Source organism: Scyliorhinus canicula, chromosome 10 (genome assembly GCF_902713615.1).
Source record: "Scyliorhinus canicula chromosome 10, sScyCan1.1, whole genome shotgun sequence".
Classification (NCBI taxonomy): Eukaryota; Metazoa; Chordata; class Chondrichthyes; order Carcharhiniformes; family Scyliorhinidae; genus Scyliorhinus; species Scyliorhinus canicula.
Genome location: NC_052155.1, coordinates 137788596 through 137807358, shown reverse-complemented (window position 1 = coordinate 137807358; position 18763 = coordinate 137788596). Strand labels below are relative to the sequence as shown.

Below are 18763 nucleotides of genomic sequence, written 5' to 3'. Positions count from 1 at the left end.
TTCGCCCCCTGAACTCCCGGGTCTTCTAACACTCCAAAGATCGCTATCTCTGGACTCGGCACCACCCGTGTGTTAAGCACCTTGGACATTGCCCTCGCGAACCCTTGCCAGAACTCTCTAAGCTCCGGGCATGCCCAAAACATGTGGACATGGTTTGCAGGTCTGCCCTTGCACCTCATACAATTGTCTTCTACCCCAAAAAACTTGCTCATTCTCGCTGCTGTCATGTGTGCCCGGTGGACCACCTTAAATTGAATTAGACTGAGCCTGGCACATGATGAGGAAGAATTAACCCTGCCCAGGACCTCTGCCCACAGACCCGCTTCCAACTCCTCACCTAGCTCCTCCTCCCACTTACCCTTGAGCTCCTCCACCGGGGTTTCCTCCGCCTCATGTAGTTCCTGGTAGATATCCGACACCTTCCCCTCCCCCACCCAGGTGCCGGAGACCACCCTGTCCTGTATCCTCAGTGGCGGCAGGACGGAAAGGCCACTACCTGTTTTTTCAGGAAAGCTCGTACTTGCAGATATTTAAAGGCATTTCCTGGCAGCAGATTAAATTTGTCCTCTAGCGCCTTCAAACTGGGAAAGCTTCCATCTATGAACAGATCTCCCATCCTTCTGATGCCTGCCCTCTGCCAGCTCTGGAACCCACTATCCATCCTACCCGGGACAAACCTATGGTTGTTACATATCGGGCTCCAGACCAACGCTCACTCCACCTTCTTGTACCTCCTCCACTGTCCCCAGATCCGCAGTGTCGCCACCACCACCGGACTTGTGTAGTAACGGGCCGGTGAGAACGGCAAAGGAGCCGTTATCAAAGCTCCCAGACTAGTACCTTTACATGACGCTGTCTCCAGCTGCTCCCACGACGTCCCGCAATCGCCCACTTCCTAATCATAGCTTTTAAGGAAAGGTTGATTAGAGTGCAGGACAGACATGTTCCTGTGAAAATGAGAGATAGAAATAGCAAGATTAGGGAACCATGGATGACGGGTGAAATTGTGAGACTAGCTAAGGTGAAAAAGGAAGCATATGTAAGATCGAGGCGACTCAAAACTGGTGAAGCTTTGGAGGAATAGCAGGAAAGTAGGACGAATCTCAAACGCGCAATAAAAAGGGCTAAAAGGGGTCATGAAATATCTTTGGCTAACAGGGTTAAGGAAAATCCCAAAGCCTTTTATTCGTATGCAAGGAGCAAGAGGGTAACTAGGAAAAGGATTGGCCCACTCAAAGACAAGAGAGGGAATTTATGCGTGGACTCCGAGGAAATGGGTGAGATTCTTAATGAGTACTTTGCATCGGTATTCACAAAGGAGAGGGACAAGGCGGATGTTGAGGCTAGGGATGGATGTTTAAATACTCTAGGTCAAGTTGTCATACTGAAAGGGGAAGTTTTGGGTATTCTAAAAGACATTAAGGTGGACAAGTCCCCAGGACCGGATGGGATCTATCCCAAGTTACTGAGGGAAGCGAGGGTCGAAATAGCTGGGGCCTTAACAGATATCTTTGCAGCATCCTTGAGCACGGGTGAGGTCCCAGAGGACTGGAGAATTGCTAATGTTGTCCCTTTGTTTAAGAAGGGTAGCAGGGAAAATCCAGGGAATTACAGACCAGTGAGCTTGACGTCAGTGGTAGGCAAACTGTTGGAGAAGATACTGAGGGAAAGGATCTATTCACATCTGGAAGAAAATAGACTTATCAGTGATAGGCAGCATGGTTTTGTGCAAGGAAGGTCATGTCTTATAAACCTAATAGAATTCTTTGAGGAAGTGACAAAGTTAATTGATGAGGGAAGGGCTGTAGATGTCATATACATGGACTTTAGTAAGGCGTTTGATAAGGTTTCCCATGGCAGGTTGATGGCAAAAGTGAAGTCGTATGGGGTTCAGGGTGTACTAGCTAGATGGATAAAGAACTGACTGGGCAACAGGAGACAGAGAGTAGTGGTGGAAGGGAGTATCTCAAAATGGAGAAAGGTGACTAGTGGTGTTCCACAGGGATCCGTGCTCGGACCACTGTTGTTTGTGATCTACATAAATGACCTGGAGGAAGGTATAGGTGGTCTGATTAGCAAGTTTGCAGATGATACTAAGATTGGTGGAGTTGCAGATAGCAACGAGGACTGTCAGAGAATACAACAAAATATAGATAGATTGGAGAGTTGGGCAGAGAAATGGCAGATGGAGTTCAATCCAGGCAAATGCGAGGTGATGCATTTTGGAAGATCAAATTCAAGAGCGGACTATATGGTCAATGGAAGGGTCCTGGGGAAAATTGATGTACAGAGAGATCTGGGAGTTCAGGTCCATTGTACCCTGAAGGTGGCAACGCAGGTTGATAGAGTGGTCAAGAAGGCATACAGCATGCTTACCTTCATCGGATGGGGTATTGAGTACAAGAGTAGGCAGGTCATGTTACAGTTGTATAGGACTTTGGTTAGGCCACATTTGGAATACTGCGTGCAGTTCTGGTCGCCACATTACCAGAAGGATGTGGATGCTTTGGAGAGGGTGCAGAGGAGGTTCACCAGGATGTTGCCTGGTATGGAGGGTGCTAGCTATGAAGAAAGGTTGAGTAGATTAGGATTGTTTTCGTTGGAAAGACGGAGGTTGAGGGGGGACCTGATTGAGGTATACAAAATTATGAGAGGTATGGACAGAGTGGATAGCAACAAGCTTTTTCCAAGAGTGGGGGTGTCAGTTACAAGGGGTCACGATTTCAAGGTGAGAGGGGGAAAGTTTAAGGGAGATGTGCGTGGAAAGTTTTTTACGCAGAGGGTGGTGGGTGCCTGGAACGCTTTACCAGCGGAGGTGGTAGAGGTGAGCACGATAGCATCATTTAAGAGGCATCTAGACAGGTATGTGAACGGGCGGCAACAGAGGGAAGTAGACCTTGGAAAATAGGAGACAGGTTTAGATAAAGAATCTGGATCGGCGCAGGCTGGGAGGGCCGAAGGGCCTGTTCCTGTGCTGTAATTTTCTTTGTTCTTTGTATATTGGACGCCCAGTAGTAGTTGCGAAAGTTCGGCTGCGCCAACCCCCTGCGCTCCAACAGCGATCTCCTTACTCATGGGGTCTTATTTGCCCACACACAGCCCGAAAATGATCCTGCTCACCCGCTTTACAAAGGCCATGGGGGGTGAAGATAGGAGGCACTGAAAGACAAACAAAAATCTGGGGTGGACAGTCATTCTCAACATTTTTTTATTTTATCTTTATCAAAAATGCAATTAGCCAAATCTATTCATAGACTATTCATAGAATTTACAGTGCAGAAGGAGGCCATTCAGCCAATCGAGTTTGTGCCGGCCCTTGGAAAGAGCACTCCACTTAAGGCCACACCTCCACCCAATCCCTGTCACCCAGTAACCCCACCCAACCTTTTTGACACTAAGGGCAATTTAGCATTGCCAATCCATTTAACCTTGACATCTTTGGACTGTGGGAGGAAACCGGGGCACCTGGTGGAAACCCACGCAGACATGGGGAGAACGTGCAGTCTCCGCACAGACAGTGACCCAAGCCGGGAAGCGAACCTGGGACCCTGGAGCTATGATGCACCTATGCTTCACTGTGCTATCATGCCGCCCCACGGTTTCCCAAATAGCCATATGTGGGCAGTGGCAAGCATTTTGGACAGATGAGGGCTTTCATGAAGAAACCTACAGGAGAGAAGGCTACTGGATGCATTGGTAAACCTGCTAGAGAGCCTGTTGACACTGTCAAAAAACATGGATGAATCCAATTCCAACTTGGTACTGAACCAGTAGCCCATCCTTTCCAGAATGACGGATCCAGCTGTAGTGCAATGGCTGATGTCTCGGCTCCATTGCAGCACTGGTAGAGGCCATCCATTGCTACACTGGAAGCTCAGACAGAGGTGATGAGATTTCTGCTTGTTGACATGCAAGCCAAGCTTGATTCCATCCAGACCTAGACCACTGCCATTATGGCTATTGCTACCTGTGCTTTAGGGGGCATGCAGAGTCTCACAGCAGTCTATCAGGCTGTCATCCAACAGATTACTAGAAATGCTGCGGCATCAGCTCAGGGGACTGGTAGACTGCTCCTTGGTGGACAAACCTGCTGTCCATTCTCAGAGTGACAGCAATTATATCCCCACCACTGCCACTCCACCAGTGGCCATGTTGTGCTTTTCAGCCAGACTGCTGCTGTCCATGTTAAGGAATTGCTGTTCAAAACTGGATGCTCAAGGGTGTCCTGCAAGACCATTTGCTCTTTTCTTGCAGCCTTCCACCAGACATGCAGTACCTTTAGGCCAGGCAAAGGTAATCACAAGACAGACACTATGGGTATTACAATCTCAGACCAGACCCCAACAGTTGCTAGGATAAGGGACAAAAATCCTCATATTTTATTTAATTTGTAAGACTTGAGGGGAAAGGATGCTTCGCTCCAGGATTCACTCCCAAGTATAAATAAGGCTATGGTGTATGAAAACATACTTTATTACTAACACAGAATTAAAATAACATTAACATCATATAGAAATATCTTTCAGTTTACAGTTAAACAATGCTTAACAATGAATTGAAACTCTTTAACTTAGGGGCCTCACGGTAGCATGGTGGTTAGCATCAATGCTGCACAGCTCCAGGGTCCCAGGTTCGATTCCCGGCTGGGTCACTGTCTGTGTGGAGTCTGCACGTCCTCCCCGTGTGTGCGTGGGTTTCCTCCGGGTGCTCCGGTTTCCTCCCACAGTCCAAAGATGTGCGGGTTAGGTGGATTGGCCATGCTAAATTGCCCGTAGTGTAAGGTTAATGGGGGGATTGTTGGGTTACGGGTTACGTGGGTTTAAGTAGGGTGATCATTGCTCGGCACAACATCGAGGGCCGAAGGGCCTGTTCTGTGCTGTACTGTTCTATGTTCTAACTCCAAACTGCTATCTTATATTCTCCAATCAAGCAAACCCATTTCAGGTCAAACCCCACTTTTAAGTACAGTTAGCACACCCAGGAATACTTGCTGTGTAGAGATGTCTTGGATAAACTGTTCTGAGAGAGAACGCGATCCTTCAGGAATCAGACTGCAGATTCTTGCCTATGCCAAACTACTGTAACTTTCCAGCATTTGGTAAAAAGCTCTTGTCCTGTTCACAGCAAGTTCATAATTACATAGAACATAGAACAGTACAGCACAGAACAGGCCCTTCGGCCCTCAATGTTGTGCCGAGCCATGATCACCCTACTCAAACCCACGTATCCACCCTATACCTGTAACCCAAAACCCCCCCCCTTAACCTTACTTTTATTAGGACACTACGGGCAATTTAGCATGGCCAATCCACCTAACCCGCACATCTTTGGACTGTGGAGGAAACCGGAGCACCCGGAGGAAACCCACGCACACAGGGGGAGGACGTGCAGACTCCACACAGACAGTGACCCAGCCAGGAATCGAACCTGGGACCCTGCAGCTGTGAAGCATTTATGCTAACCACCATGCTACCCTGCTGCCCCATTGAACATTCAACTCCTGACTATCTATTCCCCAGGAAACGTTCTTTCTATAAACAAAATTCCATTACCCCATTTCAGTAAACGTTATACTTGGAATGAGTAATGATTTTTAACAATGCTTTGATTATCCCTTTTGTAGCCAGTGTTTACCTGTCTTTTAAATCCGGGTTTAAAAAAAAACATTAGTAGCCATTTTCACGCACTAACCCAGGCATTTAACCATTACTGCACCAGCTACATATAATGCAGCATATATCTGAAATTCCTACATTCACCACAGGGAAAGCATAAGGTGAGATAATTGAGGATTCTCTATTATTGGAGATGTTGTTGAATAATGTTAGCATGGAACTGTTACTTTGTGGTGTCTAATCATTAATCATTTAAGATTTTGGTCAAGAAGGCACTGTAATGATCTATAACAGAGGGATGGTAAGGTGAGGAACTGTGGACAACAGATGGTCTGGTTACTTCACTTGGGAACTGGAGTCTGATGTGATGCCCGTGGACAGCCCATTCGAAGCAATAGTTTCCCTTCTTGAGGTAGTCCCTGTTGCCATGGTGGCGGGGCTTCCCGCTAATGATGGCCAGGTTGTGGAGGATGTGGCAAATAACTATGAATCAAGTGACGTGCTGGCAAATCATGGAGGACTCTCCTAAACTGTCCAGATAGCATAACCGTTGCTTCAGGATGTCATTCTTAGTTGCTGCATGACTTAGATTGTGGGAGTGCTATCCATGTGTAGTCAGCTGACCGGGCAGTCACCAAATATGTGTACAGTGAGTAGTCATCATCACTGAACAGCCACTCATTGGTTTGATGTGACTTGAAGCTGGTTCAGAATGAAGCATCATGACTGCTGTCAGGATAGCAGACATTAACCAACTTGATAACGTAAACATGGTTGCACACCTGCACATGCAGAAAATGGAACCCTTTGTGGTTGCAGCACATCTCCTCATGGAACTGCATTTCATCCAGAGCAATGTGATTACAGTCTACAGCTTCCTGCACCACAGGGAAGTCATCTATACTGGTAAAGCCACGTACCTGCTTCTGTCTGATAACAGACATGACTGTAAAACCTACTCCTGTGTATAGAGCTTGGTGACCTCCCAGATACGCAATGCATGATGGACGAAGGTGATGTCACCAGCTCCAACCTGGAAGGATCCATTGGTATAGAAATTGAGGAGCAAGGTTTCTTTGAGGTCACTGGCAGTATCATCCTCATCCTGCGCTGCAGTGTTGGGTCCAGTTGCAAGAAAGCACATTATTCTGTGACCATCTTTTTAACCAAAGTGTAGTCGCCACAAACACCGCTCCTGACTAAGATACAAATAACGTAAATGCTATCTGAAGAGCCTAGATGGGTATGGTGTTCTGCTTAGGGGCCTCCTTCTTCCCCTCCATCAGCTAACTGCTTTCCCTCTCTTGAGAACTGGAGAATAGCTAATGTGGTACCACTATTTAAGAAAGGTAGCAGCGATAATCATGGAAACTATAGGCCGGCGAGGCTCACGTCGGTAGTGTGTAAATTATTGGAGAGAATTCTCAGGCAATTCCAATTTGGAAACAAATGGATTCATAAGTGATATACAGCATGGTTTTGTGAAGGGGAGGTCGTGCCTCACTAACATTTTCTCCCGAATTTACACCCACCAACAATAATCAGCAACAGATATGTCAATCCCCATAACAATAACAACGATCCCATCCTCCCACCAACCTCCAAACATCAGCCTGCATGTTAACATAAACAAATCAGGGATTACCCATTGTCATCCTTAATATACACAGCCCGCCCCCCACCCCCCAACTATTGTTTGATGTTATCCAGTTCTTCAAAGTGCATAATACATAATGCCCATGACTTGTAGAATCCCTCCGAGTTTCCCCTCAGTTCAAACTTAACCTTCTCAAGGTCAAGTATTCCAACAGGTCCCCTCGCCACGCCAGGGCACAGGGTGGAGAGGCTGCTCTCCATCCTAGCAGGATCCGCCTTCAGGCGATCAACGAGGTGAAGGCTATGATATGTGCCTCCGCACCTGTTTCCAACCCTGGCTGGTCCGACACCCCGAATATGGCCTCCTGGGGACCCGGGTCCAGTTTCACGTGCACCACCTTGGAATTACCCTAAAAACCTCCATCCAGTTCTCCTCCAGCTTTGGACAGGACCAAAACATATGAACGTGATTAGCGCGCCCCCCCCCCCCCCCCCCCCCCCCCCCAACAACGCTCACACACAACTTCTACTCCTTCAAAGAATCGGCTCATCCTCGCCCTTGAGTTGCGCTCTATATACCACCTTCAGCTGTATCAGCCCCAACCTCGCACATGAGGTGGAGGCATTTACTCTCCGGAGCACCTCACACCAGAACCCCTCCTCCATATCCTCTCCCAACTCTTCCTCCCACTTTCCTTTGATCCCTTCCAGTGGTGCCTTATCCTCTTACAAAATAGCTCCGTACACCGCTGACACTACCCCCTTCTCCAGTCCCCTCGTTGTCAGCACCTCCTCCAGCAATGTGGAGGCCGGTCTCTCTGGGAAGCTCGGTATCTCCTTGCTGGCAAAATCCCGAACCTTCATGTATCTAAACATTTCCCCTTGCTCCAGCCCATACTTGGCTTCCAGATCCCTCAATCCTGCAAACCGAGCCCTAAGAAACAAATCTTTTAGTGTCTTAATCCCCTTCTCTTCCCATTTCCAAAATCTTCCATCCCACTTCCCTGGCTCAAATATGTGGTTCCCCCGAATCGGCATTTCCCTTGACCCTGCCCCCAACCCGAAGTGTTGGCAAAACTGCCTCCAGATTTTCAATGAAGCTACTATTACCGGACTCCTTGAGTATTTCCCTGGAGCTATCGGGAGCGGCGCTGTTGCTAATGCTTTCAGTCCCGACCCCCTGCACAAACTCTCCTCCATTCTGACCCACTGGGAATCAACCCCTCTGACCCAGCACCGCACCTTCTCCAATTCGCCGCCCAGTAGTAGTACATGAGGTTTGGGAGACCCAAACCCCCTGCCTGCCTTACCCTCTGTAGAACATAGAACAGCACAGAACAGGCCCTTCGGCCCTCGATGTTGTGCCGAGTAATGATCACCCTACTCAAACCCACGTATCCACCCTATACCCGTAACCCAACAACCCCCCCCCCCCTTAACCTTACTTTTTTTTAGGACACTACGGGCAATTTAGCATGGCCAAGCCACCTGGCAGGTAGGATCAAGGAAAACCCAAAAGCTTTCTATAGGTATGTCAGGAATAAAAGAATGACTAGGGTAAGAGTAGGGCCAGTCAAGGACAGTGGTGGGAAGTTGTGTGTGGAGGCTGAGGAGATAAGCAAGATACTAAATGAATACTTTTCGTCAGTATTCACTCAGGAAAAAGATAATATTGTGGAGGAGAGTGCTGAGACCCAGGCTATTAGAATAGATAGCATTGAGGTGCATAGGGAAAAAGTGTTGGCAATTCTGGACAAGGTGAAAATAGATAAGTCCCCGGGGCCTGATGGGATTTATCCTAGGATTCTCTGGGAAGCCAGGGAAGAGATTGCTGAGCCTTTGGCTTTGATTTTTAGGTCATCATTGGCTACAGGAATAGTGCCAGAGGACTGGAGGATAGCAAATGTGGTCCCTTTGTTCAAGAAGGGGAGTAGAGATAACCCCGGTAACTATAGGCCGGTGAGCCTAACGTCTGTGGTGGGTAAAGTCTTGGAGAGGATTATAAAAGATACGATTTATAATCATCTAGATAGGAATAATATGATTAGGGATAGTCAGCATGGTTTTGTGAAGGGTAGGTCATGCCTCACAAACCTTATCGAGTTCTTTGAGAAGGTGACTGAACAGGTAGACGAGGGTAGAGCAGTTGATGTGGTGTATATGGATTTCAGTAAAGCGTTTGATAAGGTTCCCCACGGTCGGCTATTGCAGAAAATACGGAGGCTGGGGATTGAGGGTGATTTAGAGATGTGGATCAGAAATTGGCTAGTTGAAAGAAGACAGAGAGTGGTAGTTGATGGGAAATGTTCAGAATGGAGTTCAGTTACGAGTGGCGTACCACAAGGATCTGTTCTGGGGCCGTTGCTGTTTGTCATTTTTATAAATGACCTTGAGGAGGGTGCAGAAGGATGGGTGAGTAAATTTGCAGACGACACTAAAGTCGGTGGAGTTGTAGACAGTGTGGAAGGATGTTGCAGGTTACAGAGGGACATAGATAAGCTGCAGAGCTGGGCTGAGGGGTGGCAAATGGAGTTTAATGTGGAGAAGTGTGAGGTGATTCACTTTGGAAAGAATAACAGGAATGCGGAATATTTGGCTAATGGTAAAATTCTTGGTAGTGTGGATGAGCAGAGGGATCTCGGTGTCCATGTACATAGATCCCTGAAAGTTGCCACCCAGGTTGATAGGGTTGTGAAGAAGGCCTATGGTGTGTTGGCCTTTATTGGTAGAGGGATTGAGTTCCGGAGCCATGAGGTCATGTTGCAGTTGTACAAAACTCTAGTACGGCCGCATTTGGAGTATTGCGTACAGTTCTGGTCGCCTCATTATAGGAAGGACGTGGAAGCTTTGGAACGGGTGCAGAGGAGATTTACCAGGATGTTGCCTGGTATGGAGGGAATATCTTATGAGGAAAGGCTGATGGACTTGAGGTTGTTTTCGTTAGAGAGAAGAAGGTTAAGAGGTGACTTAATAGAGGCATACAAAATGATCAGAGGGTTAGATAGGGTGGACAGCGAGAGCCTTCTCCCGCGGATGGAGGTGGCTAGCACGAGGGGACATAGCCTTAAATTGAGGGGTAATAGATATAGGACAGAGGTCAGAGGTGGGTTTTTTACGCAAAGAGTGGTGAGGCCGTAGAATACCCTACCTGCAACAGTAGTGAACTCGCCAACATTGAGGGCATTTAAAAGTTTATTGGATAAGCATATGGATGATAATGGCATAGTGTAGGTTAGATGGCCTTTAGTTTTTTTCCATGTCGGTGCAACATCGAGGGCCGAAGGGCCTGTACTGCGCTGTATCGTTCTATGTTCTAACCCGCACATCTTTGGACTGTGGGAGGAAACCGGAGCACCCGGAGGAAACCCACGCACACACGGGGAGGACGTGCAGACTCCGCACAGACAGTGACCCAGCCGGGAATCGAACCTGGGACCCTGGAGCTGTGAAGCATTTATGCTAACCACCATGCTACCGTGCTGCCCCTGTAGCAGCACCTTTCTCACTCTGGCCACCTTCCCTCCCCATATGAACGAGGTAACCCTTCCCTCAATCTCCCTGAAAAAAGCCTTTGGCAGGAAAATCGGTAGGCATTGAAAAATAAACAGAAATCGCAGCAGCACATTCATTTTAACCGCCTGTACCCGACCCGCCAGTGACAGAGGGAGACCACCCCACCTTGCCAGATCGGCTTTCATTCTTCCCACCAAACTAGTGATGTTGTACCTGCGAAGCCTCCCCCACTCCCGGGCCACCTGCACCGCCAGATACCTAAAGTGAGTCCTTGCCCTACGGAATGGCAGCGCCCCCCCCCCCCCCCCCCCCCCCCCCCCCCCCCCCAAGCCCTGCCCCCGGCCGAGACACCACAAAATACTCACTCTTGTCCAGGTTCAGCGTGTACCCCGAAAACGACCCAAATACTCGCAGTAGCTCCAATATTCCTCCTATCGACGCACTCGGTTCCGACACATACAGCAGCAAGTTGTCGCCATATAAAGACACCCTATGCTCTATTTTTCTCTCTCTCTCTCTCTCTCTCTCTCTCTCTCTCTCTCTCTCTCTCTCTCTCTCTCTCTCTCTCTTTCCCCCCCCCCCCGGGCACTATTCCTTTCCATGCTCCCGAACCTGTTAATGCGATGGCCTACGGCTCAATCGCAAGTACAAACAGCAGGGGGGACAGAGGACATCCCTGCCTCATCTCACGGTGGAGAGAAAAGTATCTTGAGCTGATATTGTTTGTTCGGACACTCGCCTTTGACTCCTTATATAATAGCTTTACCCAGTTCACAAACTCAATCCCGAACCGCCATCAGGTACCCCCATTCTAGCCGGTCAAACACCTTCTCGGCGTCCAATGCCACAACCATCTCTGTTTCCTTCCCTGCCGCCGGTGCCATAACGACATTCAAAACCCTCCTAATGTTCAAAAACAGCTGCCTCCCTTTCACGAACCCCGTCTGATCCTCACCTATCACCTTCGGGGGGCACTCCTCCAGCCTACCCGCCAGTACTTTTGCGTCCACATTTAGAAGTGATAAGCCACACGCCGTCGGATCCTAATTTTTTTTTAGCAACAGTGAAATCGATGCCTGCCCCAAGTTTTGTGGCAGCACCCCGTTCCCTAACGCCTCTTCAAACATCCCCACCATCAGGGATGCCAACTTATCCTTGAATTTTTTATAATATTCCACCGGAGACCCATCCGGTCCTGCCACCTTCCCCGACTGCATCTTCCCAATCGCATCCTTTATCTCCTGCTCCACTATTGCTCCTTCTAATGTAGCCCTGTCCCCCTCCCCTAGCCTCAGGTACTTCAACCCATCTAGAAATTCCTGCATCTCACGGTCTCCCCTGGGTGGCTCTGATCTGTACAACCTCTCATAAAACTCCTCAAAAACCTTGTTAATCCGCTCCGGAGCCACCACCAACTTCCCTGCCCTATCCCTCACCTGAAGAATTTCCCTTGCCGCTGCCTCCCTCCGGAGCTGACCTGCTTACATACGCCCCACCTTATCTCCATGTTCATAAACTGCACCCTTGCTCTTCTGAGTTGGCGCACCTGGTGGACAGCCGGTCGAAGCTCGCCTGTAATTCCTTCCTCTTTTCCAGCTTTGCTAGGTCCCCCATCTTCTGCATAACCCCTATCTACCTCCAACATCTCATCTATTACCCTCTGCCGCTCCAACCGCTCCTCTTTGTCCACCCTGGCCTTAAACAAAATTATCTCACCCCTCACCACCGCCTTTAAAGCCTCCCAGACAACTGCCTTTGACACCTCACCCGTACAGTTGAAACCTACATATTCCTTAATTACCTTTTCAATTTTCTCACAGGACACTTGGTTCCCCAAAAGCCCCACATCCAGCTTCCACCCCGGCCTCTGCGCTATCCCCTTCTCTAGTACCATATCCACCCAATGCGGAGCATGATCTGACACTGCAATTGCAGAGTATTACGACCCCTTGATTCCAGCCAGCAAAGCCTTTCCCACCACAAAAAAGTCGATCCGCGAGTATACCTTATGGACTGCTGAGAAAAACGAGTACTCCCGTTCCCTCGGGTGCAGGAACCTCCAAGGGTCCACCCCTCCCATTTCCACCATTAGCCCAGCCAGTGCCTTTGCCCCCCCCCCCCCCCGATGGGACCAGCGAGCGCGGCCGTGATCTGTCCAACCTTGGCTCCTGCACCAAGTTCCAGACCCCCCCCCCCCCCACAATCAGCTCATGTGTGTCCAAGTCGGGAATGGTCCCAAACACTTTCTTTGCAAATCCCACGTCGTCCCAATTGGGACCGTATACACTTAACAGCGCCGCTAATCTCCCCTCTAGCGCCCCTGTCACAATCACATATCTACCCCCCCGATCTGTGAATACCTTCTCCATCTGGAAGGGTACCCTTTTGCTGACCAACACCGCTACCCCTCGAGCCCTTCCATCAAATCCAAAGTGAAACACTTGGCTAACCCAGCCCTTTTTAAGGCTCACCTGGTCCTTCACCCTCAAGTGAGTCTCTTGCAGCATTGCCACATCAGCTTTCAAACTTTTAAGATGTGCAAGCACCCTTGACCGGACCTCCTAGCCCCCTCGCGTTTCACATGACTATCCTTACTGGAGGTCTGTCACCACCCCCACCCCCCCCACCTTTCTTATCCACCATCATTATAACACCGGGCCCTGCCCCATAAGCCTGACCCGCCCCTGTCCATTGTTAACATCGAACCCCCTTTACATTTCCCCCTGAAACAACATCTCCCAACATCCATCGCTTCTCTTTCCCCCCCCCCCCCCCCCCCGTCTCACTCGCCTCATAGGCCCATTGAAGCCTGCTATCCAGGCTCCAACATCCGCAGCCCTCCTCTCACCTCACTAGCTGACTTTAGTTAGCTAGCACGGGTGGCTCCCCCTGCCAAGATATATCGTCCTCTTCCACCCAGTCCCAGAGAAAGAAAAAATAAAACCAACAATCCAACCCATACAATTCACTAACATTTAACCGTCGCAACACAGAACGCCAATCAACCCACTATTAACTTGAACTCTGTAACAGTGCAAACAGAAGTAAATTACAATACACATGTAAAAAGAAAGTTGTAGCATTTATACATTTTCCATCAGCTCAAACACAGTCCACAATCTCTCTTCCCGTTCCACTCCTCACGTCTGCCCCAAGCCTTCTGCCCTCACGAAAGCCTCAGCCGCCTCCGCTGTCTGAAAATAAAAGTCTTTGGCGTTATACGTTACCCACAACTTCGCCGGGTACACCACACCAAATCGCACCCCCTTCTTGTACAATGCTGCCTTCACTCGCCCAAACGCCGCTCGTCTTTTTGCCAACTCCACTGTCAAGTCCTGGTAGATCCGAACTGCAGTACCATGCCACACAACCTCACGCTTCTGCTTTGCCCAGCTTAATAACTTCTCCTTCATGCAGAACTTATGGAAGCAGATAATTACTGCTCTTGGCGGTTCGTTCACTTTGGGCTGCGGCCTTAATGACCGATTAGCTTGGTCTAGTTCGTACTGGGAGGGGTTCTCACCCTCCCCCATCAGCTCCGCCAACTTCTTAGCAAAGTATTGTGTTGGCCTTGGGCCGTCTGTCCCTTCGGGCAAGCCCACAATTCTCAAATTGTGCCGCCTTGAGCGGTTCTTCAAGCTTTGCTCGGAGTCCTCTGTTGACCTCCACCACCCTCCGCAGCTCATCCCCCGTCGAGGTGACCTGGTCGCTGTGTCGTGACATGGCCTCCTCCACTTCTTTCATCTTCTCGCCCTGCTCTCTCACCTCGGCCGATGCCTTTGCCACCGCCACCAATGACTTCAATGCGACCGCCGTCTCCTTCCTCAAGGCCTCCATGTGCATCGCAAACTGTTTTTCCAGCTCCACCGCCATCACCTCGGTCATCTTCTCCACTGTAAGTACTGTGGCCCCGTCTTGCGGTCCGGCTTCCACCATCCTGTCAGCACTTTTGCTCGTCCTCATTCAACGGCAAACCCGCGTTTCCTCCTTTCTTCAACACTGCTCTTCGCATCCTTTAGTGGCTTATTGTTTTTTCTTTCTTTTCTCTTCTCTCCCCTTTCACCTCCTGCCCTTCATCAATCTGAATTATTCTATTTTTTTGAAAAAAGGGGAGAAGAAAAAAACCCTTTTCCCCCAACTTCCTTAAACCTTCTTTCTTTCTTCTCTACATTCCCCGAGAGCTCCCCTGGGACCGCACATAAGCTTTCTTTCTTCATCCTTGGTGGGAGCCATCGATGTGGGGCACCCTACCTACATCATGCCCTGGCCTCGGGCCTGCTGCCTCGGCCTCCTTATAGCTCCGCCCCCGCTGCTCCGACCCCCACGCTGCGCTGGGCCCAGCGCCTCAGCCCCCGCTGCCTGACACCCGCGCGGGGTTCTTCCGCCGGTTTTTAAACCGGCCCCGCTAGCTGCCCGTGACGGCCCCAAAGGCCGACGATAGTTGGGGGGTGAATGTTGACTCTGGGAAATCCCCGAAGGCACCGCAAATAGTGGCCACCGGTGGGAACTTTTCTTACTGCGGCCACCCTGCTCGCCCACGCCACCGGAAATCCGTGCCTCACTAACTTAATCGTGTTTTTTGAGGAGGTGACAAAGATGATTATGGGGAGGGCGGTGGATGTTGTTTACATGGACTTCAGTAAAGCCTTTGACGAGGTGCCTCATGGCAGACTGTCACACGGGATCAGAGGTGAGGTGGTAAGATGGATACAGAATTGGCTCGGTCACAGAAGGCAAAGAGTAGCAGAAGAAGGGTGTTCCACAGGGATCTGTGCTTGGGCCTCTGTTTGTAGTGTACATAAACAATTTGGAGGAAAATGTAGCTGGTCTGATTCGTAAGTTTATGGATGACATCAAGGTTGGCAGATAGTTGAGGATTGTCAGAAGATAAAGCAGGACATAAGATAGGTTGGAGACTTGGGCAGAGAAATGGCAAATGGAGTTTTATCCAGACACATGAGGTAATGCATTTTGGTAGGTCTAACATAGTGGGGAAATATACCGTAAATGGCAAAACTCTTAGAAATACAGAAAGTCAGAGAGACCTGGACGTGCATGTCCGCAGATCTTTGAAGGTGGCAACACAAGTGAACAAGATAGTCAAGAATGCATGCGGAATGCTTGCCTTCATTGGACCGGGCATAGAGTATAAAAACCGGCAAGTCATGCTACAGTTGTATAGAACCTTTAGTAAGGCCCCACTTGGAACATTCGCACAATTCTGATCGCCACACTACCAGAAGGACGTGGAGGCTTTGGAGAGGGTGCAGAGGAAGTTTATCAGGATGTGGCCTGGTCTGGAGGGTTTTAGTTATGTGGAGAGGCTGAATAGACTCAGATTGTTTTCATTGGAAAGACAAAAGTTGAGGGGTGACCTGATGGAGGTCTACAAGATAATGAGGGGCATGGATAGAGTGGATGGGAAGGTACTCTTTCCCAGGGTGGAGGGGTCAGTCACCAGGCAGTATAGGCGTAAGTGGGCCAAAGTTTTGAGGAGACGCGCGAGGCAGGTTTTTTACGCAGAGGGTGGCGAGTGCCTGGAACGCGTTGCTAGGGGAGGTTGTGGAGACAGATACATTAATGGCGTTCAAAAGACATCTTGACAAACACATGGATCGGCTGGGTATAGAGGGATACGGCATAAGGAAGTGCTGAGGGTTTTGCCAAACGCTGGTATCATGACCGGTACAGGCTTGGAGGGCCGAAGGGCCTGTTCCTGTGCTGTATTCTTCTTTTGTTCTTTGCCACTGTTCCATCTCCCTGTATTACTGCAACCCAAGAGGAACTTCAAACATAGCCCCCATAGCTGAGAGAGAGTTGTGTACTGAAGTTTTCCAAAACCCCACCACTCCTTCCAAAGGTGCAGCACTTCTCCCTTCTGACTGAAAGAACTTCTTCAACTTTTCCAATAGCAATAGTCCTTCCATGAACTCTACAGCAATACTTTATCTGAACATTGGATGGTAATGTCCTTATATGGTGCTCGAGGGGGTCTGTGATGCAGCTAGGTATAGAGGGTAACACATCATGGATAGAGGATTGGTTAACTATAAGGGCAGCACGGTAGCATTGTGGATAGCACAATTGCTTCACAGTTCCAGGGTCCCAGGTTTGATTCCAGCCTAGGTCACTGTCTGTGCGGAGTCTGCACATCCTCCCCGTGTGTGCGTGGGTTTCCTCCGGGTGCTCCGGTTTCCTCCCACAGTCCAAAGATGTGCAGGTTAGGTGGATTGGCCATGATAAAATTGCCCTTAGTGTTGGGTGATGTTACTGGGTTATGGGGATAGGGTGGAGGTGTTGACCTTGGGTAGGGTGCTCTTTCCAAGAGCTGGTGCAGACTCGATGGGCCGAATGGCCGCCTCCTGCATTGTAAATTCTATGATAACTAACATGAAACAAACTCGGGATAAATGGGTCATTTTCAGAGTGTCAAACTGTAACCAGTGGAATGCTACGGGAATTATCAGTGCTGAGGCTTCACTATTTACAACTTGGATGATTGCTAAATTTGCTCATGACAGAAAGATAGATGAGGAAGTAAATTGTAATGATGACATAGAGTCTACAAAAGGACATAGATAGGTTTAGGTGAGTTGGAAAAAAATGACAGATGGAATATAATGTGGGAAAATGTTAACTTGTCCACTTTGCAAGGAAGAATAGAAACTCAGTTTATTCTTTGAATATACAGAAGAACCTGGGTGTCCTTGTGCATGAATCACATCAAGTTAATATCAGATACAGCAAGTGATTAGAAGGCAGATGGAATGCTTAATGTTAGGGCAGTTGGATATAAAAGTAGGGAAGCTTTGCTATGGTTGTACAGGGCATTCATGAGACCACATCTTGAGTACTGTATACATTTTTGTTTCTTTACTATTTAATTGCACTTTAAGCAGGTTCCTCAACTAATTCCTGGGTTATTTTATGAGAAAAGGCTAGAGAAGTTTAGACCAATGAGAGAGAGGTTATCTTATTGAGGTAGACAGGATCCAGAGGGAATTTGACAGGGTGGATGCTGACAGGATGCTTCCTCTTATCATAAGTCAGAACAAGAGAACACAGTTAAAATTAAGGTATTTCATTTAAGACAGATGTGAGGAGTTGTATTTTCTCTTGAGGGTATGAGTCTGTAGAATTCTCTTCTCCAGAGAACAGTGGAGGCCGGATTATTAAATATTTTTAAGGCCGTGTTGGACAGATTCTTGATCAATGAGGGGACCCGAAGGTTATAGGGGGTAGGCAGGTATGTAGAGTTAAGGCCACAACCAGATCAGTGATGATCTTATCAAATGGCAGGGCAGACTCAAGGGACCAAATGGCTAACTCCTACTCTTAATTCATCTGTTCAGATGCACTTGTTTAAGGGAAGGCATTAACATAACCAGCGATGTCCAAACAGTAGATCTACGCCAAAGCAGCATTAGACATTGAATAACAATCTGCTTGGGCTGCTTCCAATGTGCTCATGAGACCACCACGCTGTCACCCTCCACAGCATATTGATTGGCGTGAACAATGTCAAATGTCATCAGAAGCAGATCACTGTCATTTTTTTCCCCTAGTTGATGCCTGCAGCACCGAAACCAACGTGCCGTGTGAGTTTAAATTTGCAGCCTGAGCATTTTCTGATGCTCTTGACAGCGAAAGCAGTGGGTTCATGGATTATCAAGGAGTATTTCCATGTTGGGAAATTGGACACCAGTTTTATGCATGCTGTCTTTTCAAGCTTTCACTACAAAGCACGGTAGTGGTTAGCACAATTGCTGCACAGCTCCAGGGTCCCAGGTTCGATTCGCGGCTTGGGTCACTGTCTGTGCGGAGTCTGCACATTCTCACCTTGTGTGCGTGGGTTTCCTCTGGGTGCTCCGGTTTCCTCCCACAGTCCAAAGATGTGTGGGTTAGGTGGATTGGCCATGCTAAATTGTCCTCGTGTCCAAAATTGCCCTTAGTGTTGGGTGGGGTTACTGGGTAATGGGGCTACGGTGGAGATGTGGACTTGGGTAGGGTGCTCTTTCCAAGGCCTCCTTCTGCACTGT

General features: G+C 48.8%; 1 protein-coding gene across 1 annotated transcript in view; it reads left to right on the top strand.

Annotated features, from left to right (window-relative positions):
* LOC119972676 (exostosin-1-like) overlaps positions 1–18763 on the top strand; it is a 255149-nt gene that overhangs the window by 211146 nt on the left and 25240 nt on the right. The window lies entirely within an intron of this gene.